We start from the raw sequence: 27990 nt of genomic DNA on the forward strand, positions 1-27990 counted from the left end.
GCAGAAGTTACCCATAACTCCCTCTTGAGTAATTAAGTAGAAGTCACCCTCTGAAGTATTCCCAAAAGAGCAGAAATTATCATAGAACAGTTTGCACTCTTAACACACATAAATGACCTGGTAGGATTTCATATTTAGTACTTTCAAAAGCCAAGAATGGAGAAGAATTAGCAGTTATTTTTCCTTCATACATACTAAACCTAAGATGGCATCTCCAACCTTTTTGAGCCTGTGGATACTTTTACAATTCTGATACAGGATGGTGAGTGCAACAACAAAATGTCTGCTGCAAGAGATGGAGCCAACAACAAAATTATTGGAATAGGCAATGCTTGGTATACAAAGAAAAGAAAACCCTGCAGGGGCAGCAAGACAACAATTAGGGCAATATCCTGCTTCTTTTTAGAAGTTCCTCACTTAACCTCTCTTTCTCTTATCTAGTGATGTAGTTAGTGGACTGTCACTGCCTCTCCTCTTCATTATTAAATATGTTAGTTCCTAAATAAAGATTTAGTTACACTTTAATCAGGTTGTGCACCTTTGCTGGGTTAATTATTCTACCAACAAAAATGCCAGGAAGTGAAATTATGCATAACTCTAACTGTAACATTTCAAGATTTCCTTTCTCTGTATCATAGCTCATTCCAATTACCGTTGGTTAATCCTCCTCATCTGTAATATGCCTTTCACTCACCTTCTGTACCCCATAGTTATGCTTCATCATATCTTTTCACACAACCATGTTTTATGTAAAGCTAGGCTTGTAAATCCTCCAGCTTTGATAAAGCCACAGCCTTTGCAATTAGAGTTGCTCCATTGGCTCTGAATGCCATGTTAGGTATTACTCTGTGCCATTGAAATTTGTGTTCTGACAGGCATGGCATCCTCTTGGAGAGAGATTCCATTGCACTTGTAGGTTTAAAGACTGCAAAATGCAAGTCAAGATTTGTTACTAGCAAATCAGGTCAAGCTGAGTTTTTGTGCAAATCACTTTCTGTAAAGCAGTACAAATTAAAGCTGAAAAGAGGAGGTCTTACAGTTCTAAGGACAGAAATACTCTCTGTGCTATTTAGCAAGTGTGGTTGGAGACAAAGAGACACTGTAGATCTTCCTAATGGCTAAATCTTACCTTTGAATAAAATATGTCCCTGAACATGCAAGGATAAAAGCGTACACTGTTCCCAAGGTGGTGCTAGCAAACAGTATCTGCTTCCTTTAAAAACTGCCCTGCTTAATGACATTTTTAAAATTCTAGTGAGCCATTTTTGAGGGGGGCCTTGTGGGTACTCACAGTCTTTGGCATGAAGCAGCCAGGCAGTCTCCCTTCTTGCCTTCATCCTGTTCATCCTCTGATCATGAAGATTGCTTTTAGTCAACTTTTCTTACAACCAATGAGATACCTTCATGAATTTTATTGGTATCTATTTTATTTTTGAAATTTACCAGTAGCTGCTGCATTTCCCACCCTAGACTTTTACTCTAGTGAATAAGTTTCCCAGTTTTTTGTGGTACAATTAGGTGCCTCGACTTATATTTGGGTCGACTTATACTTGAGTATTTACGGTACTTCTTTTGAAGTTAACAGTAAAGTAATATGATCACAGACTGTTAGAACTTTACAAGTGCCGGCTTCATACAGTCAAGCAAGAATTAACTGTTGAAGTCACATGACTAGAATCGCATGACCTTCTGGAGAGGCACCCACACAGGCACAGATAGACTGCACAGACACCCAGACTGGGTACTTGTATAGAAAGAGTTTGCTGTTCCTATATGTAGTGTAAATTCATTTGTTATCCAGTAAAGTTCTACAAAACAACTCACTCGCATCTCTTCTCTATTATTTGCTATTATCTGCTATTATCTGCTAAATTGATTGCAATACAACACAGATGTACTAAGCACTCGGATACAAAATTTTAAAAATACCTAAACTATTGGAAAAGTGAAATGAAAGGCATGTGTGTGGAGAGGAGAGGAAGAGAAACCACAGGCGGAGAGGAAGAGAAATCACAGTCAACTACTGAGTGTTGTTTCTTATAAAAAATTAAAAAGCAAAGAAAAACACTGGAGCAGGTGTTCACTATTTTTATTTCAATCTATGCACAGGATATAATAAGCACCTAATTTCTTGAATAAAAAAGTGATTTCAGATAACTTTTTCTTTTACTGAATCATTCATTTAAAATACGTTATTTGAAAATGAGTAGTGATTCATTTGTTAAAGTAATGCCTGTCATCCATAACACGATAACTGAATATTACTCTTGTAATCTGAACATGAGACTCTGAGTCAAAAAACAGGATGGGAACAAATTAACTTCACATGATTCCTTACAACTATTGTTTCTGAAGGGTCTTGAATCCAATATGGATGGAAACCAGATTTCATAGATGGCTTGACATCCACAATGCTGCTGCAGTATTCTAGAGCCTAGTAGACATTACAACTGTCCTGAATGCTACCCCAATGCTAGGCAAGCATTTGCACCAGAGGTAAATGGGTGCTGTGACTAGTTATTTGTTATCAGTTCAAAGTACATGGAAGTTCAGGATGTTTGTATTTATCTCCTAAACAGCTTGGAAAGTCTAAACTTGGAAACTTTGGATCCTGAACCCCTCAATTCCCAATCACTCATATGCATATAAATTGTCATGAGAAACTTCTTGATTCATTTTCATTCTAAGGTATCACTACCAAGCACATCACACAGTGTTCTGCACAAAAAGTTTAAAAGTGAACAAAAATACCTTTAAAATAGTCAATCATACAAACAAAACAGGGTAGCTGCTCGAGAGAGAGAGTCTTTGAGGATTGGGGAAGATGCGGAATGAACAAGATGAATAAGCCCAGCCTTCTTTGAAATGAGAGCAGCTCGCTTTGATGTTCATAGCAAATATGGCCAAAGAATTTCCACTTCTTACAGTTCAAAGAAAGGAGCCCCTCAATTTTGTTCAGATTCTATGTCCACTTAAACTGTGGTTTCTTTTTAAATGCTGTCCCAAAGGATGACAATTAGTGCCAACTTTGATCGAAAATCCTCTCTTGTTGACATCTGCGCTAACATCACCAATCCCCTCTACTTCCAAAAAGCCATCAGATTGAAATGATTTTCAATCACTGCTCCACTGGGCTGAATTTGAACAAGTATAGCAAGGTATTTGAACACACAAGTTACAGTATTTGGTCATCACTTACAGAAGATAAGAACAGAAAACACACACTAAAAATACCCACCTAGAAGGGTTTTTGAACAGCAATTTCATGTCTGAAAATCCAGCCTAGACTTTTATGACATCAAAGAGCATTAGTGAAGACTTGCAGAGGAAAGGGAACTAATATAGTACTAAGTGTCATGGCCAAATGATAAACTAATAAGTCACCTGGCCTGGACAGCAAATCTGGAGAATTCTTAACCCAAGCATTCAATTATTGAACAACAAAAATATGCTATTTGTTACTACAGTTGCCCCTGGAACATAGAAAAGAACCATTCTTTGAAAAAGTAATCTAGAAAGAAATATAAGAAATTGGTGGTTGGCATAACCATGAAGGAACATACTCTACTGAGGAAGAATAATTATGGCTTCTTGTCTCACAAACGTCTTGTTTATTTCCCTTGGATCCAGAAGACATTACCGTATATACTCATGTATAAGTCGAATTTTTCAGCACATTTTTAATGCTGAAAAAGCTCCCCTCGACTTATATGCGGGTCATTAAAATTTTTTTGTGTTTTTACTTTGCCGGCCAGCAGGGGGCGCAGTTTTTAAGCTAGCGGCACCAAAATTTCAGGATACCCTCAGAAGACTCTCCTGATGATACCAGCCAAGTTTGGTAAAGTCTGGTTCAGGGGGTCCAAAGTTATGGACCCCCAAAGGAGGTGCCCCATTCCCCATTGTTTTCAATGGGAGCTATTAGTAGATGAGGCTACCCTTTTGAGGGTCCATAACTTTGGACCCTCTGAACCAAACTTCACCAAACCTGGCTGGTCTCATCAGGAGAGTCTCTTTATGATACCAGCCAGGTTTGGTGAAGTTTGGGTCAGGGGATCCAAAGTTATTGACCCCCAAAGGGGATGCCCCATCCTCCATTGTTTACAATGGAAGCTAATAGTAGATTTTTCATTTCTGATAATATCCCTCTTAAAATCTAAGTTGGGTTACATTTGGACATACAGATGATGATGAGGAATCCAGTTTTGAAGGATTTTAACTCTTGTGTTTTAGCTTGGTTGCTGGTTGAGCTAAGGTTTTTGTACTTTTAAAGTTATTGTTGATACCATATTGTTCTTGTTTTCCACTTCCATATTGTTCCTCTTTTCCACTTACAGAACCAGTTTACTGTTTTTCTTTGAAATAAATATTCAAAAACATTTAACCTACTGATGCCTCAATTGATGCTGCACCCTCGACTTATACGCGAGTCAATAAGTTTTCCCAGTTTTTTGTGGTAAAATTAGGTGCCTCGACTTATATGCGGGTCGACTTATACACGAGTATATACGGTATATATTCGGACTTCCAAAAAGCTTTGGCTAAGTCTATCCCTTAAAGACTATCAAGTAAATTCAGCCATCATATTTTCTCATCCAGAATGAGAATGCAACAAATTGGCTAATGTGGGGGATGTCATCAAATGATTCAAGATATAAAAAAGAAACATATTGCAAGAATGTTTTCAAGGTGGCTAAGCAGGCAACAACATGATTCTCTTCCTTCCAAGTTTGCAAAAGGGATGGTGGGGTGATAAGGCTTCCTTTCAAATGGGCCTGGGCTTAAAACTGGGAACTCAACTGGGAAGAAAAGCTCAAATCAAGACCATTCTGAATTGGGCCTGGGGGGGATGTATTCAAAATTATGAATGTATTAATCATAATAGTCAAATAACTCTAGTAAAATAAATCTGACAAACCTTTTTTCCCCTTTTCTGTTCCCTTATATACTTGATAACAGAAAACAAAAAGCAGACATGGAAAAAATGTACATTATGGCATCAATTAATGTTTAAAGGGAATAGATTTATGTAGGTAATTTCCATTGACAAAAAGTAACAGAAATTGCCCATAAGTCAGATGAGAACAGCCTTATGATTATTTGAATTACATATACATTTTACATGAATAGTACTGGCTTGATAAAAAGCATTTTAAAAATTGTCTGATGTTTGAGACATCACCTTAAAAAACGTTTTCAGGGAAAACCAAGAACTAAGCAACTTGAGACTGTTAACTTTAAAAAATCAATCTTAAATCTAGAGTTTGCAAAATAGTAAGTTGCAGTGGTGAGCATTATACCAGATACTTATTAACAGTGCCTTCATTTTGCTGATTAAAGTGTAGTATTAATAGTATTTAAATATCGCCATTAAGTACAAGTTATGAAGTCTTTATGAAAATTGTGCTTTAAAAAAAAAACTCCAGGATTTTAAAAAAGTATTTTAAGCAATACTGCAATGGCAATATAGGATACGAGTCAGCAGTTTGTGGGCATTGGTGTAACAACATCCATGATCTCAGATTCATATTACAGAGCACCAAGGCGGAAAAATCACTGAAACTAAAGCTAATCTGATTCTGAGAACTTATAGACATTATCAAACCATACATCAGTGATGCCTTGCCAAATTGGGCCAAATACATATTATTCAGCATTCTGTTTCCATCTACAGCTGGCCAATGCTTGTAGAAGCAAGTAAAGCATTTACTGGCTGCCCTTCTCTTCAACGTCTGGCACTCAGGATTCTTACAACATGGACAATCTACTCAGTTAATAAAACGAGTAGCTTCCTTCCTTCTGTTTCAAAGTGGAACTAATCTTTAGGCCTAAGGTTGCCAACTCCAGGTTGGGAAATCCCTGGAGATTTGGGGGCAGAGTATGGGGAGGTTGCTCAGAAGATTTGATGGTTCAGCGTTCATCCTGTGAAACTGCCATTTCCTCCAGCATCCAATCATCTTTCCGGAGAGGAATAGAATGATGGAGGGAAGCACAGCAGGGGTTAGTTCAGTCTGCCCCAGGAAGAGTACAGTGATAATCTGGGTCTGCCTCAGTAAAACAGGCAGTTTGAAGGGTAGCTCTGCCAGGTGGTGTGGAGAATCATTCAGCTCTACTTCTGGAGGAAAACAGAGTAGTTAGGCCTGTCTCTGGTAATGAGCAGACCTTTTACTGTAGCCACACTTTTAGCAAAAGGCAGGCTGGAGTGGGTAGAATCCTGTATGTATGAGAAGATGCATCCTAGTGCTAGTCAATAAAAGCTTGTTCGTGCTTTATGTGCCTCAGTCAAGTTTCTTTTCTGAATATCTGGAGACCTGTGTTGCTGTCCTGTTCTTAGAATCCAATTTGTAAATACATAAATCTTCCGTGTTGTTTATATACAATTCCTGCCTCAGTGGTCTCTATATTCCACTTGCTCAACACAAAACTTACCATACACCTGCTACCTTTAGAACACCTGGTAACTGAGGGAAGGTTTATAGTTTAAAACAGTGGTTCTCAACCTGTGGGTCGTGATCCCTTTGGGGGATGAATGAACCTTTCACGGGGGTCCCCTAAGACTCTCTGCATCAGTGTTCTCCATCTGTAAAATGGATAAATGTTAGGGTTGGGGGTCACCACAACATGAGGAACTGTATTAAAGGGTCGCGGCATTAGGAAGGTTGGGCACCACTGGTTTAAAACAATCCTAGTTTCCCCAAAATCATTGTAAGCTAGGTCAGTACCCCTCAGTTGCTGGAAAACACCTGTCACAATGTGTTTCTTGTGTAGTGCTGTATAACCGGAATACTACATCTATGCCACAAATCGATGGGTAAATAACCCAAAGAAATCTTTCATTCATCTTCACATTGAGGTTTGCTTTCTTTTGCTAACTGAGAACCACTTTATATATCCAAGAATGCTGTAACAAGAGCTGCTATCTATGCAAATGTGTGTTAAATTGACTTCATAATGTATTGTTATCAGCTCATCAAGTCTTCAGCCTGGGGGCACAAGGTTGCATTTCTATTCCACCTCACTGCTGCACTCTAATTGGCTTGCAATGAAATAGAAAAAAAAACCCCCACAGCATCTTAACACCAACAAGAGCTACAGAAATAATTTATAGAAAGAAGAACACTTCAGCAGAGTGTAAATACAACAGCAACACCATTCCAGTCCATAAAAATGTACTTCAGTAAGTGGTCTTTAAAACAAACAAAAAACACTGGGCATTTGAGAAAGTACAGGCCACAGCCTTTGGCAGCACAGGAGAAAATGCCTTGTGCTTCTCCCCATAATGATGGAAAGTGCCATCAAGTCACATAGGGATTCCTTAAGACTGAACAAGAAAATGAGACTCTCATTTCACATGCATGCAGGACTTTAAATGCCAGAATGGGTGTTGTGAATCAGGTCTGGTTGGTATTGAGAAGTCACCACCCTGAATCTTATTAAATATATCTGTATAACCTAACACTTGTTCAGCTGTGAAACATGACAGTCTACACCAGAAATTACACCACAACCTTCATCCTGTGGCATAGTTAAAGGCACAGAAAATCTTCAATACCTATATACTGTTATGATTGGAGAAATCAGACCTTTTCATGTCTTTCAGAATAAAGTTGGCAATTGGTTAATTCACAATACATGCCAAGTAACTTACTTATAATAGAACTCTGCTATAATTATATTAAAACCTGTGCTCAAAATATTTTAATGACTAAAGCTGGGGTCATCATATTTTTTTAATTTGGATACATGAAGTTTAAGATGTATGGAACATTTTTTTCAAGTTGTTGAGCTACATGGACTTCAGTACTAGATTATATATCTTTAGATCAAATTAAAATTAAACATCTTTGACCTATATACAAATAATAGGATAATTTTTAGACAGCCAAGATTTTTTTGTACCAAGTTGATACATTTATGAATGGGAGAAATGTGCACCAACAAATTCCACCACTGCCCTCTGCAGTCCTCTTTCAGAATAGCATGCTCAATATTTATCCTTGGACTGCATTTTCAAAAGAAACCGATATTAAGATAGCCATTGCAGCTTGCCATGAATAGTAAATGCATAAAATAATAAACACAAACTGTAGCTATGAAACAAAATAGTGCTAAAGCCAAAATCAACCTGTTTAAAAATCCTTTTTTCCTTGTTTATTATAAATTTGCTAATCAACACATGCTGGTTATAAACTCACTTTTTTTCTGGCTCATCATAAAACACTTCTCAAAATGCATGCAATTATTTTACCAAAAATATTGTGGTTGCCATTTCAGCCATTGCCCCTGACACATGAGTAGGGAAGTTTGGTAAGTGGCCAAAGACCATTTGCATTACAATTACAAAATACAAGCCTATTGCACAGAATTTTTGAAGTTGTATGTTTCACACACTAGATTTCATGTCTGACATAATCCACATCTTTGTCTTCATTTTCACCTTCTTACTCTCCCTTGTCAGCCATGCCTTAAAAACACTAGTGACGTTGTATGCTGCAAAAGACTCTTAAAAAGTCCAAAGCAAGTTAACAGAAAGGTGGTTGAAGCTCTGGCCTTCTCATTTAAAAATGCAAGGATTGTATACATTCAATAGTTGAAAGTAAATTGTTCTACAAGTATTATTCAGTGCTAAGGAGAGTCAAGCAGTTCTTCTGCTTTTGTTACCTGAGTTAGTGGTCTGCCTTCTAGTAATTATTTTGGGGAAATGAGTGGATAGAAGGTTGTTTAACAAGAGGTGGACAGCAGTGGGATTCTTTGCCAGTGGATACTGATATCTTGCAAAGGTTATGTTAGTAGTAGCTCTATTCAAGGGTTATTTCCACAGAGAAAAATGACCTACGTCCTGATAAGATTAGTCATATCAGGTAGGAGACCCACTGTTCTACAACTTGCATTCCATTAAGGGGAGGGGAGGGGGGAATGACTGAATTAATATTTGAGTCAGTTTTCCTTAGATGCCAGCTGTCTTCTGCCTGGACTCCATTTTGTCCCCACTGGAGCCATGTTGAACCAAACATGCCCCTTAGGACCATGAAAACAGACTGACCACTAACACCTTTAGTTAGCATGCATCTTGCATGGGCCTGAACTCGAAACGAAGATAAAGCTTTATGGTACACAGATGGTAACATATAGTTCCGTAAAGAACACCAGTATTTTGAATAAGACAAGGTATTAGCATTTAGCATATTATATGCTAAATGACTGTGGCTTAGAACAGATGGTTGTGGAACCAATCAGGGGAGAGGTGATCCTAGATCTAATTCTATGTGGGACCCAGGACATGGTGTAGGAAGTCAGCGTTGTTGAGCCAATAGGGAACCAGATGCTATATTTTTACATTTATATTCTACTTCATTTTGTATGCTGTATTTTAAATGATTTTAATTCGATGCTTAGAGCCCTTATTTTATCTCATATTGTATTTAATTTATTGAGAGGGCTCCTTTTGCTTATTTATGTTATACTGAAATGTTGTACACCGCCTAGAGCCCTCCGGGGGTGAGCGGTATAAAAGTCAAATAAATGATAATGATAATGATAATGATAATAATGATGATGATGATGATGATGATGATGATGATGATGATGATGATGATAATAATAATAATGATGATGATGTCAGATTCAGTATCTCTGCATGCAAGCAAGTGACAACTACTAATGTAGTTACATTCGCCTTCAGAAAGGGAAATTTCTCAAAGATAAGGGAAATAATAAACAGAAAGCTGAAAGGGAAAATCAGGAGAGTCAAAACAGTCCATGATGCTTGGAGTTTATTTAAAAACACAGTAATAAAAGCTCAGCTAGAATGTGTTCCACAGGTTAGGAAAGGCAGCACCCAGTCCAAAAGAAAGCCACCATGGTTAACAAGGGAGGTTGAGGAAATTATCGGAAAAAAGAAGACGTCTTTCAGAAAAATAGAAGTCCAACTTGACTTATGAAGAATATGATAGGGAACACAAATGGTGGCAAAAGAGAAGCAAGTTAGCTGTAAGGGAGGCAAAAAAGGATTATGCATGGCTGCAAACATCAAGACCAGCAACAAACAGTTCTTCAAGTACATCAAAAGTAGGAAGTCAGCAAGGGAAGCGGCAGGCATGTTAGAGGATGAAGGAACAAAAGGTGTGCTAAAGGTTGACAGGAAGATTGCAGAGAAGCTAAATGAATGCTTTGCATCTGTCTTCACTCAAGAGCAGGTGAGGAAAATTCCTCCACCTGAATGAAGCTTCTTAGGAGGTGTATCCGAGAAACTAGTGAAGATAGTGGTAGACAAGGAAGAAGTTCTGGCAACCATTGATAAACTAAATGCTACCAAATCCCCTGGCCCAGATTGCATTCACCCAAGAGTTCTTAAAGAGCTCAAGCATGAAAATTGCTGATCTTCTCACTTTAATATGCAACTTATCCCTGAAATCAGGCTCCATCCCTAAAGACTGGAAGATGGCCAATGTTAGAAAGGATCTAGGGGGGACCCAGGAAATTACCGTAAATTAGTAGAATCTATCATTAAAGATAAAATTATAAAACATGTAGAAAAGCAAGACCTGCTGAGGAAAAGCCAGCATGGCTTTTGTAGAGGCAAGTCCTGTCTTACAAATTTACTAGAGTTCTTTGAGGGTGTAAACAGGCATGTGGACAGGGGTGAACCGGTGGACATTGTCTACTTGGATTTCCAAAAGGCTTTTGACAAAGTTCCTTAGCAGAGACTATTGAGAAAACTCAGCAATCAAGGAATAAGAGGAGAAGTCCTCCTATGGATTCAAAACTGGTTGAGAAACAGGAAGCAAAGGGTGGGTGTAAATGGGAAGTTCTCACAATGGAGAGATGTAGGGAGTGGTGTCCCCCAAGGATCCATTTTGGGACCAGTGCTCTTTAACCTATTCATAAATGACCTGGAAGTAGGGGTGGGTAGCGTGATGGCCAAGTTTGCAGATGATACCAAATTATGTAGGGTGGTGAGAACTGCAAAGGATTGCGAGGAGCTCCAAACGGATCTTGATAAATTAGGTGAGTGGGCTAAGAAATGGCAAATGCAGTTCAATGTAGCAAAATGTAAAGTGATGCACATAGGGGCAAAAATCCAAACTTCACATACATGCTACAGGGGTCAGTGCTATCAGTCACAGATCAGGAAAGGGATTTGGGCGTCTTAGTTGAAAGTTCCATGGGAATGTCAACTCAATGCATGGCAGCTGTGAAAAAGGCAAACTCTATGCTGGGAATAATTAGGAAAAGAATTGATAATAAAACTGCAAAGATTGTCATGCCCTTATATAAAGCCGTGGTGCGAGCGCACTTGGAGTACTGTGTTCAGTTCTGGTCGCCACATCTCAAAAGGGTTATCGAAGAGATAGAAAAAGTGCAGAGAAGGACAACGAGGATGATTGAGGGACTGGAGCACCTTTCCTATGAGGAGAGGCTACAGCATTTGGGACTCTTTAGTTTGGAGAGGAGACATCTGAGGGGGGATATGGTTGAAGTCTATAAAATTATGCATGGGGTAGAAAATGTCAACAGAGAGAACCAGGGGGCATACACTGAAAATGCTGGGGGGAAGAATTAGGCCTAATAAAAGGGAAAACTTCTTCACGCAACGTGTGACTGGTGTTTAGAATATGCTGCTACAAAAGGTGGTGATGGCCACTAACCTGGAGAGCTTTAAAAGGGGCTTGGACAGATTTATGGAGAAGAAGTTGATCTATGGCTACCAATCTTGATCCTCTGTGATCTGAGGTTGCAAATGCCTTAGCAGACTAGGTGCTCGGGAACAGAAGCAGCAGAAGGCCATTGCTTTCACATCCTGCATGTGAGCTCCCAAAGGCACCTGGTGGGCCACTGCAAGTAGCAGAGAGCTGGACTAGATGGACTCTGGTCTGATCCAGCAGGCTCTTTCTTATGTTCTTATAGTTCTTATAGTTCATCTGTGATCCCTAATACTACAGTTGGTAACCACAATTGTTGTTTGTCTTTTTCCATCATTACTTTTTTCAACTCTGGGGGAGCAGACAATTTTCTAGCTGAAAGCTGCTTTGGCGTGCACCACTGGATTGACTGTACAGATAATAATACAGTGGCTTGACTGAGATTGGATTTTGAATTTGTTCTTATTGATCTATATTAAGTAATTATAATTGTTTTTATTTTGTATGTACTATGTATATTTTCACTTGTTGGAAGCTGCTCTGAGCCCCGCTTTGGTGGACGGAGAGTAGGATATCAAATGAAACAAACAAATACCCTTCTGAAAAAAGGGTTTGAAATGGGAGTCCAAAATTCACAGAGAATACATTGAGGAGTACACCTGATTTAATAATAACAATAACAACAACAACAACAACAACAACTATTATTATTATTATTATTATTATTATTATTATTATTATTATTATTATTATTATTATTATTATTATTATTATTATTATTAAATTTGATAAACCACCCACCCCCGAAGGGCTCTGGGCGGTGTACAACAAAACCACAACAAAAACAATGTGCACAATAAATAAGTGATAAATAGTTAAAATACATAACTTAGAATAAGCAGCATTCTAAAACCCAGTAAAGACAATATTAATAATACTAATGATGGCTCCCGGTCCCAAGGCCGGGAGGGGACAGACAATACCGAAAGATGTCACACCGGTAGTGCCAATGATGGTACAGCATGCAACACAGGGACATACAATCTGCGGCTGGCCTCCCCAAAAGCCTGGTGGAACAATTCGGTCTTACAGGCCCTGCAGAAATCACTAAAATCCCGCAGGGCCCGCACTGCTGATGGAAGTGTGTTCCACCAGGCAGGGGCCAGCTGCATCACAGAGGGGCCAGGGATCATCAGCAAGTTGGTCTCAGCAGAACGCAGAGGCCTACCAGGGACATATGGGGTGAGACGGTCCGGGAGGTATGAGGGCCCCAAGCCGCGAAGGGCCTTAAAGGTTAACACCAACACCTTGAAAACAATCTGGAATTCCACTGGAAGCCAGTGTAGGTGGCGCAACACCGGGGTGAAAGAGCCACCTACTAGAAGTCACGCCGCCGCTTTCTGGACCAGTTTCAGTTTCCGGATCAGTCTCAAGGGAAGGCCCGCAGAGAGCGAGTTACAATAGCCCAGCTTGGAGGTGACCGTTGCATGGATCACAGTGGCCAGGTCGACTTGGGAGAGATCGGGGCCCAGCCGTGGAGCCTGGCGAAGATGGAAAAAGGCAACCTGGGTAACATGGGCCACCTGGCTCTCCATAGAAAGAGGAGAGTCCAGGCAGACCCCCAGGCAGCAAGCCAGGGGAGTAGGGTTTATAGAAACCGCCTCCAGTACTGGCAGCTGGAAATCCCCATGTCCCCCACCGCAACCCAGCCAAAGGACCTCCGTCTTTGATGGGTGGAGTTTTAACCTGCTCTGCTTTAACCAGCCAGCGACCGCCTCCAAACAATGCTGTAGAGCAGCAGGGGCCGAGGTCGCCCCCCCCCCATCATCAGAATGAGCTGGGTGTCATCAGCATATTGATGGCAAACCAGCCCAAAACTCCGCACCAGCTGAGCGAGGGGTCGCATGTAGATGTTAAATAAGAGCGGGGATAACAAGGCCCCTGAGGCACACCACACTCCAGCAAGCACCTTTGGGAGGCCTGGTCCCCATGCCACACCTGCTGGCCCCTGTCCCGGAGAAACGAGGCAATCCACTGAAGGACCATGCCCCGGACCCCAGTAGCGGCCAGGCGGTGGACCAAAAGGTCATGATCGACCACATCAAACACTGTGGTAAGATCTAACAGTACCAACAGCACCAATCCACCATGGTCGAGCTATATGCGGAGTATATCTGTGACGGCGACGAGGACTGTCTCCGTCCCATGCCCAGCATGGAAGCTGGACTGGAAGGGATCGAGTGCCGACATGTCCTCCAGAAAGCCCTGAAGCTGCTCCAATACCACTCTCTCTATTACCTTACCCAGAAACGAAAGATTCAAGACTGGGTGGTAATTGGCCAGATCACCGGGGACTAAAGATGGTCTTTTCAAGAGCGGGCGGACCACCGCCTCCTTCAACCCACCCGGAAATACTTTTTGCTCAAGGGAGCAATTGATGATATTCAACAGGTGGGGTCGTAACTCCTCCCGACAAGCTTTAATAAGCCAGGAGGGTCACGGATCCAGAGGACAGGTTGTAGGTCTAAAAGCAGCCAGGACTCTGTCGACATCGGACTCAGCGAGCAGGGAAAACTGGTCCAAGTAAGGACCTGAAGACGGTCACGGAGCCTCCAGTTCACTAATTGTAGCAACCATGGGTGGAGGGTCCTGGCGGAGCGACGCAACCTTATCCACGAAAAAACTCATAAAAGCCTCACAGCCAATAGCCAAATGAGAATTTGTGGAACCCTCAGTCAATGAGGTAAGTGACCGAATAATTTGAAACAACTGGCCTGGGCGAGAGCTAGTAGATGCAAGAGTGGACGAGAAATACTCCTTCTTCGCCCCCTTCGTCACCATCTCATAGGCCTTCATAAACGTCCTATAGGATGTTCGCGCAGCCTCATCACAAGACTTCCTCCACACTCGCTCTAGATGTCTGAGCTCCCGCTTCATACAGTGCAGCTCCTCAGTGTACCAAGAAGCTAGCTGCGACCGGGGGCACAGAGGTTGCCAGGGAGCAATCACCTCGATGGCATCAGAAAGCCTGGAATTCCAGTCTTCTACCTGCTCATCAAGGGTGCCAGGGGGCTCAGGATCCTGCAGAGCATTTAGGAATCCAATCGGATCCATAAGTCTCCACGGGCGGACAAAAATCTGTCCGTCGCCTAGACAGGGTTGATGCGGCGGGTTCATCCAGACCCTCAGGGCGTAATGGTCAGACCATGGCACTCTATCAATAGAGGATACGACCATAGAGACTCCCAACCCAAAGACCAAATCCAGAGTGTGACCAGCCTCATGGGTGGGGCCAGAGTTTATCAAGGAGAGGCCTAGCATCGCCATGGATGACACCAGATCCACAGCAGCTGAACAAGAGGCGGTATCAACATGGACGTTGAAATCACCCAAAACAATCAGCCTGGGAAACCGCAATGCCCAGTCAGCCACAGCCTCCAGCAGCTGTGGCAGGCTGTCCCCCGGTGCGCTAGACGACCGGTACACCAGGAAGACAGCCAACCTCTCTGAGGACAACCACTCCAGGCCAGCACACTCCATACCAAGGATCCTTGGGACAGGGATCGCCCTGAAGAAGATCGAATCCCGGATGAATAATGCCACACACACCCCCGGCCCTGGGTTCGAGATTGGTGGATACACACAAAACCTGGGGGGGGGGGGCGACCTCGGCTAAAGCCACTGTCTCACCATCACGCACCAAGGTCTCGGTGATACAGGCCGTGGATATACAAGCACTTTCATCATTCTATGAAGATATTAGGTATGGAAAAATATAATTGACCTGTTATAGTTCATCTGCGCTCCCTAATGCTACAGTTAGTACACAGGGTTTTCTTTCTCCATCATTACTTTTCTTTCTCCATCATTAACAAAATAAATCACTTTTCAGAGCCAATCCCCTTCAAAAAAGGCTCATCTAAAAATGGGCACTAAAAACCATGTCCACCTACTCATATGGCTATCTAAAGTGTTCAGCAGTTGGAGAAAATATATTTCCAAGACTGATTAAAAACCTTAATGTGATTTCTATTCCTTTGAGAATAAAGTCACCATTATTGAGTATCACCACTCCCAACGGTTAAAAATTTCTTGTTTAATATACATACATTTTTCAAAAAGACATAAATAACCTTTTTTAAGGTCACATTTTGTGACTACAACAAAATATCAAGAAGGCTTTAAATGGAGTTTACAAACATGTCAGAATGGAAAGACGTAAAAAACCACTTGCTCAATGAAGCTTCAAAAGGTATCCATCTCTATTTATTTACTTTATTGATTTTTATGCCTGGGAACCACAAAGGCCTGACTGAATCGCTGTAAGTGCTCACAGTAATAGTTTAAAAATCACAGTGTATCAGTATAAAAAACACGATACAAATCTGAAGAAGGACCTACTTTGCTTATGCATTTCTACAATGTCTAGAAATGTTTCCAGGTTTTCAGCTGGATCTGGTGCATTACAGCTTTTAAAGATACAGGAATAAAGAGATAATGCAGTCACTGTACCTCTAGCTACACTAGTGGTATCACTGTAGATACTCCTACCACAAAGAGGCCTGCATTTTTGTGGTGGAAGAGGAATGAGTAAAGAGAATTACATTATATAGAAATTTTAGCCAAGCACTCTTCTTAACGCCTTGGAACTATTTACTTTATTTTTTAAACATAAGAATTAACAGACAGAAAAAGAAAATCAAATCAAAACATTGTTACAATTTATAAATCAAGATTCTAATGACTAATTTATAATGACTAAATCTTAATTTTAATAATCTGTATTAATCTTTTTTTTAAAGAATCCGTTATGCAAACAGGAAAAGAGAACAGAAGTCAAAGATAAAGGTTCTCTTTTAAGAGAACCAATAGAAAAACAGAAGATTATGCTGTCTCTCACCACTGAATCAAGTCATTAATGTTTAAGACTTATAACCCTAATAATTGTCCATGCAGGGACATTAACATGAACTCTGTCATTTACACATGTAAATCCCAACACATTTCACTTCCTTTGTGTACCCAGGTAACAATTTGGAGGGAGCACTCCAAATGGAGAAAATAACTGTTAAATCAGAAAGACCTTTATTACCCTAACAAGATATGGAAAGAAAAAATGAACATTTACCTGTGTGTGAGATGTTTATTGGGGAAAGCCCTGGAAAAGGAGCAATGGTAAGCAGTAAGGTTGGGTCTGACAGACAACCCATGCACCAATGGGGGCTGGCAACAGGGGATCAAGGAGCAGGCATGGAAAGAGAAGGGAATAAAAGGGAGACAGGAGGAAGGCTTGGGGGGTGGTGGGGAGAGAGAGGAGAGACTCTGAGAGAAGTGCAAGAGAGAGCACAAGAGAGTGGGCAAAGAGCCTAGAGGAGGCCTGTATGGGAGGCCGCATACAGTAATCCCAGCCCGCATGGCCTGAGCATTCAGGTCCCCAGCCACCTGGACAGTGGCTCACCAGTCACCAGGATGAGCTGACCAGGACCTGGAAAAAGGGAAAGATGGACTGCAATTAGGGGAAAAGGCCAGAACCTGGGGAAAGGGAAGGAGGGATGGTACATCCAGTAGGGTCTGACTGGGCACGGGGGGTCCACAGTGAGGGAGTGAATAATGAGGAGCAAAGTCAGCAAAGTTTGTAAGATAGCAAAGCTTGGAAGATAGTTCCAGGGTCCAGAGCTGTGAAAGATTAGAGATTTCAGCAAAACCTAACATGTAGTTGTGGCAGCAAGCTAGGATCCAACTTCAGCAAAAAAATAAGTCAACCATGAACAGAGGTGGAGGAAGGGAAACTGCACCCAGGAAACATGTGCCCCCTGCGCCCCTGCTGAGGTGTCGCTTGCCCCCACCCCACCCCAGAATGCCCCTGAACGCCCCACCATGTTTCCTCGACGGCCCAGCCACGCCTCTGCCGTTGTTCCGCCTGGGGCACTGTGCCCCCCCCCATGGGTGCTACACAACTGACCATGAAGCTGGGGAAGCAGGCTAGAATCCAGAAAACCACCTACCAAGAAAGCAGATCAGGAATGTGATTTTTATACAGCTTTAATTATATTGGAAGCAGGGCAGAGGGTTTGCTGGAACAGGATTGGATTTAGGATTGAAATGTTGAATGTATTGGAGAGTTTGAAAGTAACTGGTAAAGCTGTCCCATGAGGGAAGCTTGGAAGACAAAACTGGTGACTGAGTTATGAAAGGAATGAGGGATATCAGTGAGATGTACTGAAGATCATAATGGCAAGGCTGGAAATTCTGCTTAGCAGCTTGATTTAATCAAGTTGGGGCATTGAGGGTTTTTAGCAGAGAAGAATCTCAGTTGTTGTCTAGCAAGCCTACATTAATTATAGCCAAGGAAGAGGAAGCTCAAGAGGCTTGAGACAAAAAGGTCTTTTATCAGGGTAATCCATAGGGTATATTAAGTCAAATAAATAATAATAATAATAATAATAATAATTCCAGCAGATGGCCTACTCCCATTTTAGGGTGTTCAAACAATTTCTGCCAGTTTCAGGGGCCCGCAACTTGATATTGTTGGCTATTTTATCCAGGCCACTGGCAGTCTAGCCAGAAAATCCTTATGGGGTTAACAACCATGGGAGTACCCATGTGTGGGAGGCCTCATAGGCTGCAGTCTCACCTTTGCATTATGGCAACAACGAATATGAACTATTTTATATATTTCTGCTTCCTCAAGGCTGCTTTCAAAAGCTTCTTGAATATTTATCCTTCATTATTTTGAAGTTCTTATGGTACTAGTCTCAGACAACATCACTCTAATTGGTTAAATGTCCTATTCAAAGGTCTGCTAACAGATTCTTGCTAAAATGTTCAGAATTTTAACAAAACAATTGATATTAAAGAGATATCAAAATTGATGCAAATAGTGATGAGATGAAGACATCAGTCATTACTATTCAGAGAAAAGCAAGTGAAGAAGAGTTGGATTTATATCCCCCCGTTCTCTTCTGTAAGGAGACTCACAAACACCCTGTGAAGTTGATGGGGCTGAGAGAGCTCAGAAGAACTGTGACTAGCCCAAGATCACCCAGCTGGCGTTTGGACCCAGTCCAAGGTCACCCAGCTGTGCAGATTAGTGCACAGGCTAATCTGAATTCCCCATATAAGCCTCCACAGCTCAAGCGGCAGAGCGGGGAATCAAACCTGGTTCTTCCAGATTAGAGTACACCTGCACTTAAGCACTACGCCACTGCTGCTGTGGTTCTCTTTATTAGAATTATTGCATCAAGATAGTCATTAGAATACATATTAATTAGGTACAAACTGTGCAGGATTTTTCAAGATGGAAAAGCAAATAGACTTGCTGAAACAATGCCAAGTTATTTTTTGCCCTCTATTTAAAACTGATTTATGGCAACTGCATGGGGGTTTTCAAGCCAAGAGACTTTTAGAAATTATTTGCCACTGCCTTCCTCAGCATAGCAATCCTGGTAGTCCTTGGCAGTCTCTCATTAAAATACTAACCATGGCTGACAGTGCTTAGCTTGATATCTGAAGAGACTGGGCTAGGTTGATTACTTGGTGTCAAATGTCCTTTTTAAAAAAAGGTGATTTTATGCACTAAAGCAAATAAAATAAAAGGTAGAGACTTGCATTCATACTAACTCTATCCCACTGCTTATCCAAGATGCACAGAGTAGAATACCTGGTTGTCTCTTACCTCATTCGATAATAACTTTGTGAAGTAGATTCATGTTAGAAAGAATGCCTAGCTGAAGGTCACCCATTGAGATTAGGGCCTGAACAAATTCCCAATCGCCAACACTCCAATCACTACATCCCCCAGTTTTCTATACTAATAAAGGATATAACAGTCTTCACTTTGCAATATAAAGCTTCAAACTGCAAATATTTTTCATCTTCATTATTTTCAATAAACAGTGTTATTGGATCACTGTTTACTTGGAAACAATTTTATGCACATGAACAATATCATATAAACAATATAATAAAGCAATATAACAGTTTTCCTAAACAGTGTAATTTTTGAGGCAACATTTTCTATTATTAAAATGGCTTACGGTGTTTTCCATTTTCAGTCTATACTGAAAACTGTCTTTCTCAATCACACACAATAAGACACTGCTCAAGGCAAGACTGTGGTGGAAATAATTACAGAAGACAAGCTTAATCAAAATAATAGTGACATTAATTAATAAGATTAGTCACTGTTATAGTTGCAGGCTCCTGTTGTTCTCCTCAACCAAAAAAACACAGCCATATACATTCAGTGCCAACAGATCAAAGCAGGTAACAGCCAAATCAGTTGGGCACAGAATGAATGACCCCAAAAGATCAAAACGTGTTACAGTGATCATGTAATTACCACCCTCCCAAATATTAAAACCAGATCCAAACAGAGCAGGGGGAAGATAAGGCAAGAGAGCTTTCAGAGGAAGACAGAGTCTCTGAACTTGCCACTTGGTCTGATCGAAAGTGCTGCTTTTGTCTGTACTGGATGTTTCTTGATTCATATGTTTCAATTTTTCTTGCTGTGGCTGTTATTTGTTGTTTGGCGATCTCCAGTGCTTCTTCAATTGTTCTAGTGTCTAGTCAGTACCTTCTAAATAGTTTTCAGGATTTTGCCATTCTTTAATCTTTGTTCCTTCATATTTTTCAGGTTAGTGGCATCTAATCTTAGTTTTTTGATCTTCCAATCAAATTTTCCACGTTTGTTTTAATGGTTGATTAATTTTGGGTTTAGGTATTCAATGTCCACTTCTCTTGTGACAACTACTGCAGTACTGTACATGAGCTGATTGGTTTGTTTGATGGGAGTTGTTTCAATTGTCAACAGTGCTGTGTTTACATCCCTCATTATGGATGCCAGGTCTTTTTTGGGCACTATTTTCAATGCTGGCAGATGTTGTCTTTCCTCATATGACTGTCCATACTGGATGATCTTTTCCCTTAGTTCTTTTTTACTTTCTGTCAGTCTATCAATTTTTTCCATGGGGACTTCCACTGGTGGTTGTACTATTATTTTTTCACCTCTACTGGTGTTTTCATCTCGTAGTTCTACTATTATCTCTCCTTTTGTTTCTGGAGTATGTACTGTTCTTTCTTCTGGTGTAACAGTTGATTTCTTTTCACATTTTTTTCTGGATTTCTTCCAGTTCTATCTCTGTAAACACTTTATTCTGTATAATGAATCTCCTTTGATCTGCCAGTCTTTGCTCAGTGATATTTGAAACTGGGCAGTGTTGTTTCCACAGTTTGTGCACCTGCTTCAAATATCCTCTTTTTTTGGCTTTGAGTTGTAGTAACAAGCCATAATGGCACAATTTTCTTGCACACTATACTTCTTTCTTTTGGATGGTTGGTCTACTTGTAGCCCATATGTTGATACATGCCCAGGGACACCAGCATGTGACGCAGGCCTTGTTAACCCATACGACGACCAATGCAGTATGGAATAATTTTTCATTTGTATCACCATATTGTACGGGTTGCTGGACATTCTTCATCTGGTTTCTCAGTTGAGACCAGTCTGGCTTGGGAGCCCCTTCTGATAGTATACCTCCAGCATAGCTCTCAACATCATCAAAGCACACAAGCCCCTTCCCCATGACAAGGGGGGGCCCATGACGGGATTATTATTATGGTAGCTGCCATAATAATAATTTCACAGCTGCCAGATCTTTAGCTGGCTGTTGGCCTTCATTACAATTCGAGCCTCACCCAGAGGCCTAAGAAGTTGTAATATATTGGCGTAGTATTCATGCAGATCCCAGCAGGGCTGAATTTGACAGATGTTATTTTTGTCAATTCAAAGATGTTTCAAGTGCTGCCCTAGTGTTTTTGGGATGGCACCCAGCATGCTGATTACCACTGGGATGACCTCAGCTGGTTTGTGCCATAGACGCTGAAGCTCGATTTTCAAATCATAGTATCTAGTGATCTTCTCGTGTTCTTTTTCAATGATCCTGCTGTCACTGGGTACTGCTATGTTGATGATGGTCACTTTGTTGTCCTTGATCACAGTGATATCTGGTATACTGTGTTTCAACACTTTGTCCGTTAGGATTCGAAAGTCCCACGGGATCTTCACCTTCTCATTTTCCATTACTTTCTCTGTACAATGTTCCCACCAGTTCTTATCTGATCCTATGTTGTAATTCTTGCATAAATTCCAGTGGATCACCTTGGCCACTGAGTTGTGCCTCTGTACTCAGTCTGGGCAATCTTTTTGTGGCAGCTGAGGACATGATCTACAGTTTCGTCAGCTACTTTGCACAATCTGCATTTCGATTCATCCGACGATTTTTCAATTCTGACCTTGATCAAATTTGTTCTAATGGCTTGCTCCTGAGTGGCTAAAATCAGGGATTCGGTTTCCCTTTTCAGTCTTCCAGCTGTTAACCACAGCCAGGTCTTCTCGTTGTCTACCCTGTCCTTGATCTTCTCCAGAAATTGGCCATGAAGAGCTTTGTTGTGCCAACTTTCGGTCCTCATTTTAATCACATTTTTTCTGTATTATTGTTTGGTTTTCTGGGTCTTCAGCAAATGTCTGTTCTTCACCTCAATCAATGCCTGTTCTTGACTTTTATTCACTTAATCGGTCAGTGCATGTTTCTCCTCTTCCACTGTTTGTTGTACTTGCAGTAAGCTTCTGCCACAAGATCTCTGGGGAAGGTATAATCTATCAGTACCACTGCGTGGGTGTAAGGCATGGTGCATTTTCATAAGCTTCCGAGTTTTTCTATCCAATAATAATAATAATAATAATAATAATAATAATAATAATAATAATAATAATATTATTTAGGTTTAGGTGTTAGAGCTTGAAGAAGGGAATATAGTTTGAAGAGGTTTTTTTCTGATTGTGGCTGGCATCTTCAGATCCTCTGAAGATGCCAGCCAGATGCATAAAACGTCAGGAGAGAATGTTAAGCAATGTACATACAGCCCGAAACCACAGCACCTGCGATTCCGCCGGAAAGCCTTCTACAATACAATAATAATAATAATAATAATAATAATAATAATAATAATAATAATAATAATACAATACAATACACACATTAATAATAATCCCAGTGGTAATCGTATCAGCTACGCATCCCAAAACACACTAGTCGTGACTTGAAACATCTTCGAATTGACAAAATTAACAACTGTCAAATTGAGAAGGAAGCCCTGCTGGAATCCACATGAATACTACGTCGATACATTACAACTTCCTAGGCTTCTAGCTGAGGCTCACATTGTGATGAAGGGCCAACAACCAGCTAAAGATCCAGCTGTGAAATCCACAACAACAACAACAACAAATCAAGCTGTGAATCACACAATAATAATAATAATAATAATAATAATAATAATAATAATAATAATAATAATAAAGCTTTTTGTGGTACATATGTACAAAACAACTACTAATCAATTTAAAAACAAAACTTAGTGCATAGATTCAAAACTGTGGAGAAGGCCTTCAGCAAAAAATCACGGGTTGAAGGGAACAAATCTTTGATTCTGAAAGTGTTCCTTATGTACTGGAATCAGAAGACAAGTCTACAGATCACACCTTCCTGACGGTTTGCACTTTGTACCTTTCTTCCTCCAGCCCACCTTGCACTTCTGTAACAAGTAGAAAGCTCACACTAGATATTTAGCAAACACCACAGAGAAAAAGTCATATAATGATAATCAGAGCCACATTATTTTCATATTTAAAACAGCTGCCTAGCATGAGTCCTCTTCATCTGAATTTTCCTACAAAGTCTGCCTGCTTATCAGGACAACTATAGTTTTTCCTAACTAGACCTGTGATGAGATGTGTGCCTTTAAGAGATTGAGTTGATGGGCAGAGTTAAGAGACCCAGGAAAAGCAGTTAAAGCTGGAGACTATGGGAGTTCAGACTGAGAGAATCTGAGTAACTATTAACTGTTTTAATTATTCCTACTTCTAGCTGTAAATAAACTTGTTAAAACCGGGATGGTCATCCTGACATCCATCATAATACCTTCCAGGGAAATGCAAAGTTAACCCATTTTGGAAGGTAATTTTGAAAGTCAATTTGCCATGAGGCAAACATGAAGCAGACTTCTTAGCTGAGAACTTCAAATGCACTGCAGAAAATTATTAAAAATAGTTCAGCAAGCACTATAAGCAATATGTGTGAGTAATTCTATTCCGTCCACAGCAAGACTCACAGAATAGGCCCACCTTCTTCTCAAAAAGTGCATATCTGAAAAGCTCTGAAGGCTTATAAACATACCCATTAGGGACGTAATTATAGAGGACTGAAATCATCTCTCATACCATGCAAAGCTTATTCCCACCATCTTCTAATACATGATTAGCCAGTGTATTAATTCTCTAATCCAAGACAGGATTTCTTTGTGAATTATGAATGAGCTATTCTAAAGATGTTTCTTTCTTTAACAAATCTCAAAAGTCAAATTTAATAAATTTCTGTTGGTGATGAAAGTAATGATTGGCAAGAGGAAAAAATGGTCAAGGTGAGCACATATCTTTAAGGTGCACAGACTGCTAGTACAGTTCTCTGGAATAGTATTTTATATCAAAACTCCATAACCCTCTGATTTATTAAACTTCACAATTCACTCATTTTACAGCTACTGGCACAAAGCAGTTATTTGCAAACCTCTCCTTTATGAGTTCACCTCAATCCTTCACCTGGCCTGCACAAACAGAAGTGAATTCTTGGACTGGAAGATGTGTATAATATACAAGTCATTTTAGACAGTAATTTCTTGCTTTCATGAATGCAGACTGTAATTTCAAACCCAGTTCTAAAAATGGTGTCCACATAATAAAGGCTGCATGAAAGCATAGAAAGAAAAACAGTTAAAAAAAACCCTTTGTACCTAATATTAAGCCATACAACCCCTTCTCACTGTGCTGTATCAACAAAGATTTTCCACAGACCTCATAAGATGACTGGGAGGACCAATCCAGTGAGATATGAAACACTAATTGTACCAACCTCTCCTAGCAAGCATTTGCTTGACCCTATTCCACAGTTGGAGGGGGGGAAAACAGTAGGAAATAAATATCTGTGTTCATTAAAAGCAAAGTATCTCCCAACCCTGTAATAACTGGATTTCTTGACACTGTTTATTTAATTCATTTATACATCACCTTTCTCCCCAATAGAGACCCAAAGTGGGAAAGGTGGTGTCTCGCTGCCCTAGCCGCCAGGGCAGACACACTACTGGATTGGGGAAGGGCAGGCAGGAGTCAGACATCCCTCCCCCCATGGGCACGCAGGCCTGCATTCTGCTTGTCAACTGGGATGGGGGGGGGGGTTGTTGTCGAATGGGCTCATTCAAACAGAGATATTTCTAGTCAGAACTATTCCATGGCAGTCCCCCAGTGGATATATCACAAAATCCCTTCCTTTCTCACAGAGAATTCCTAGAAACCTGGGACCAAAACTGAGAAGACCACTAAATCTTGGCCCATCAGGAAGCATAGCAAATTAGACATCTCACATGGAAAAAGCACACATCTGACAGCAAAAAAGGTCTTGTTACTTGGCATCAAATAACAGAATTATCAGGAGAGGGTTGAGCAATCAGAATGCACAATGAGTTGTTTACAGTAACTTTTCAAAGAATTTTAAAATATTTCCCTCAAGTAAGGGTTTTTTGGGGGGGACTCTTGGGGTATATTTTAGCACAAACCACATTTAATGGGTGGGGCACAAAAAGATCAGTATATTCTTTTTAAAAGGGAGTATTTTTGCATGCAGATGACAATGGTTGTAAGCTTAAGAACACTTCCCTGTGAGTAAGGCAGCCACAGTTCTCTCAGACTTCGCTTAGCCCATGTGGAATCAGGAAATGGCAAACTACTTTAAGGGTCTGATATATCAGTCAATAATTGGAGCACCTTCCTTATGAGGAGAGGCTGCAGCGTTTGGGGCTCTTTAGTTTGGAGAGGAGACGTCTGAGGGGGGATATGATTGAAGTCTATAAAATTATGCCTGCGGTAGAAAATGTTGACAGAGAGAAATTTTTCTCTCTTTCTCACAATACTAGAACCAGAGGGCATACATTGAAAATGCTGGGGGGAAGAATTAGGACTAATAAAAGGAAACACTTCTTCACGCAACGTGTGATTGGTGTTTGGAATATGCTGCCACAGGAGGTGGTAGGTGATGGCCACTAACCCGATAGCTTTAAAAAAGCTGGCTTGGACGGTGAGCCATTTCATGGAGGAGAAGCTCTATCTATGGCTACCAATCTTGATCCCTCCTTGGATCTGAGATTGCAAAATGCCTTTAACAGACCAGGTGATCGGAGCAGCAGCAAGCAGAAGGCCATTGCTTTCACCTCCTGCATGTGAGCCCCCAAGGGCACCTGGTGGGCCACTGCGAGTAGCAGAGAGCTGGACTAGATGGACTCTGGTCTGATCCAGCAGGCTAGTTCTTATGTTCTTAATTAAGACTCAGGAATAGTTCTAGACTAGAGTTTTATTGAACTGTGTCAGGTCCCAAGTTTCAGAAAGCCAGAGCTGGAGCTCTGCCTTCTGTACCCAGTATATATCTTCAAACATCATCCCTCCAAATACTTCCCCCCCCAAACCATTCCCACAATAGTTCGCTAAAGAAAAGACAGTGTGAATGCAACATTGTTATGACTAAGCCAAGGTAGCAACAGACATCCTCCCTTTCTCCAGGGAGCTGGAAAAGTGGGGGGAAGGTTTGCCTAATTCTCTAGTCGTAAGCAGCTATAGAAAACAACAGGGTTAGGGTATTCAGGCTGTAAATAACAAGTGCAGGTGAGGCCTTGGCCCCAGGCTTGAGATGCCAGGCCCCGTGGGAGCCAGGCCTGACATTCACCCCTGAACATCTCTTGAAAACTCTATGGGATTGCCATAAGTCAACAGTAACTTGATGGCACACACATGCCCCACTGAACAGAATGGGGCTTACTTCTGAATAGACCTTTTCAGGACTATTTCCATTGTTTCTAATGTGCAGGTGACAATTTCTGCCTTCAAGGAAAAACCATATAGCACAATTTCTCTATGTATTCTACCAAAAGAGTACAACTATAGGAGGAGTTTATTAATGACCATAAACACAAAGTTGAATTGTTGCAACCAAATATCTAAGTGCTAAAATAAATTAAAGCAAAACTTGCACTGCAGATTATTTTAAGATCACTAGGTGGCAGTACTGTATCATCAAATAACACAGCTTTACTTGCTATTCTTACACCCAAATGTTACTCTAGATCTCCCTTGGAGTTGCTGGTCTGCAAATTTCATTTTAGCTGCCCCTATGGAGGCAGTTCCCCAATTTGTCACACCAAAAGGCTTTCGGTTAAATCCTGTAAAGCTAAGTATTTTTCAGATTAGACCTCTGATGATTTAAAGCTCAAACTATCATAATTAAGGTAAACCAAGTTCTAATTTCCACTCTACCATTAAGTTTTCTGACCGACCTTGGGTCAGTCACTCTTTCCAGTTCAGCCTATTTCAAAGATCTGTTGTAAAACAAGAGGAAAAAAAGGGGAGGGGAGAATGATAAACAATACAATGAGCTACTTGGAAGGGGTGTGTAAATGGGAAACAACTCACCCGAAATTTCCCATTTGAGTTAGAGATGTAATTCAAAAAGGCTTTAATTGCACAGCATCTTTGAAGACATATGGGAGACCACTCTGCTGAAGGGAGCAAGGATAGCTTCAGGTTTGCTTTTGTTTTTTAAACCAAAACTATTTGAACTCATGAACAAGTTACAAGATCCAGTAATATGACAGGAAAGTTCATTTCACAAACAAACATCAGTGTGGTGCAGCAGGCAATATGCTAGAGAATGTTTCTAAACATGGAGAGACCTGGGTTTAGATGCTCCCAAACCAGTCACTTCCCTTCTGTTTCACCTGACTCACAGAGCTGTTGCAAACATAAATCGGTGAGAGGCCAGATATACAATTTAGAGTTTCCTTAGATGAAGGATGAAGACAGGCTAATGAGACAGACTCATGATCATAAATGCATAGGATTTTTTAGCTGTTTTGGTTTCACAACGTTTTTTATCCCACTTGCCCCATCCTCTAAGAAGGCGCGACCAGTGGCATCCCCGAGGCCCATACTGTTCGGTCACATGGGGGCATCTGGAGACATGGGTTACCCCATGTCCTTATTAGCGGTACACCACTGCCCGCTTCCCTTCTTCTCCCAGTGGGCTGCCCTCTCAGAAGGAAGGGAAGCGGCGAAGGTGCCCCTCCACCCGCTTCCCTTCTTCTCACAGCAGGCTGCTCGCTCAGGGGGAAGGGAAGCGGCGAAGGCACCCCTCCACTCACTTCCCTTCTTCTCCGAGTGGGCTGCCCGTTCAGAGGAAGGGGAAGCCGCGAA

General features: G+C 40.9%; 1 protein-coding gene across 3 annotated transcripts in view; it reads right to left on the reverse strand.

Moving 5' to 3' along the window:
- Nucleotides 1-27990, reverse strand: part of DTWD2 (DTW domain containing 2) — an 82938-nt gene that overhangs the window by 42154 nt on the left and 12794 nt on the right. The gene's annotated exons all lie outside the window — the stretch shown is intronic.

Source organism: Sphaerodactylus townsendi, linkage group LG07, assembly GCF_021028975.2.
Source record: "Sphaerodactylus townsendi isolate TG3544 linkage group LG07, MPM_Stown_v2.3, whole genome shotgun sequence".
Lineage (NCBI taxonomy): Eukaryota > Metazoa > Chordata > Lepidosauria > Squamata > Sphaerodactylidae > Sphaerodactylus > Sphaerodactylus townsendi.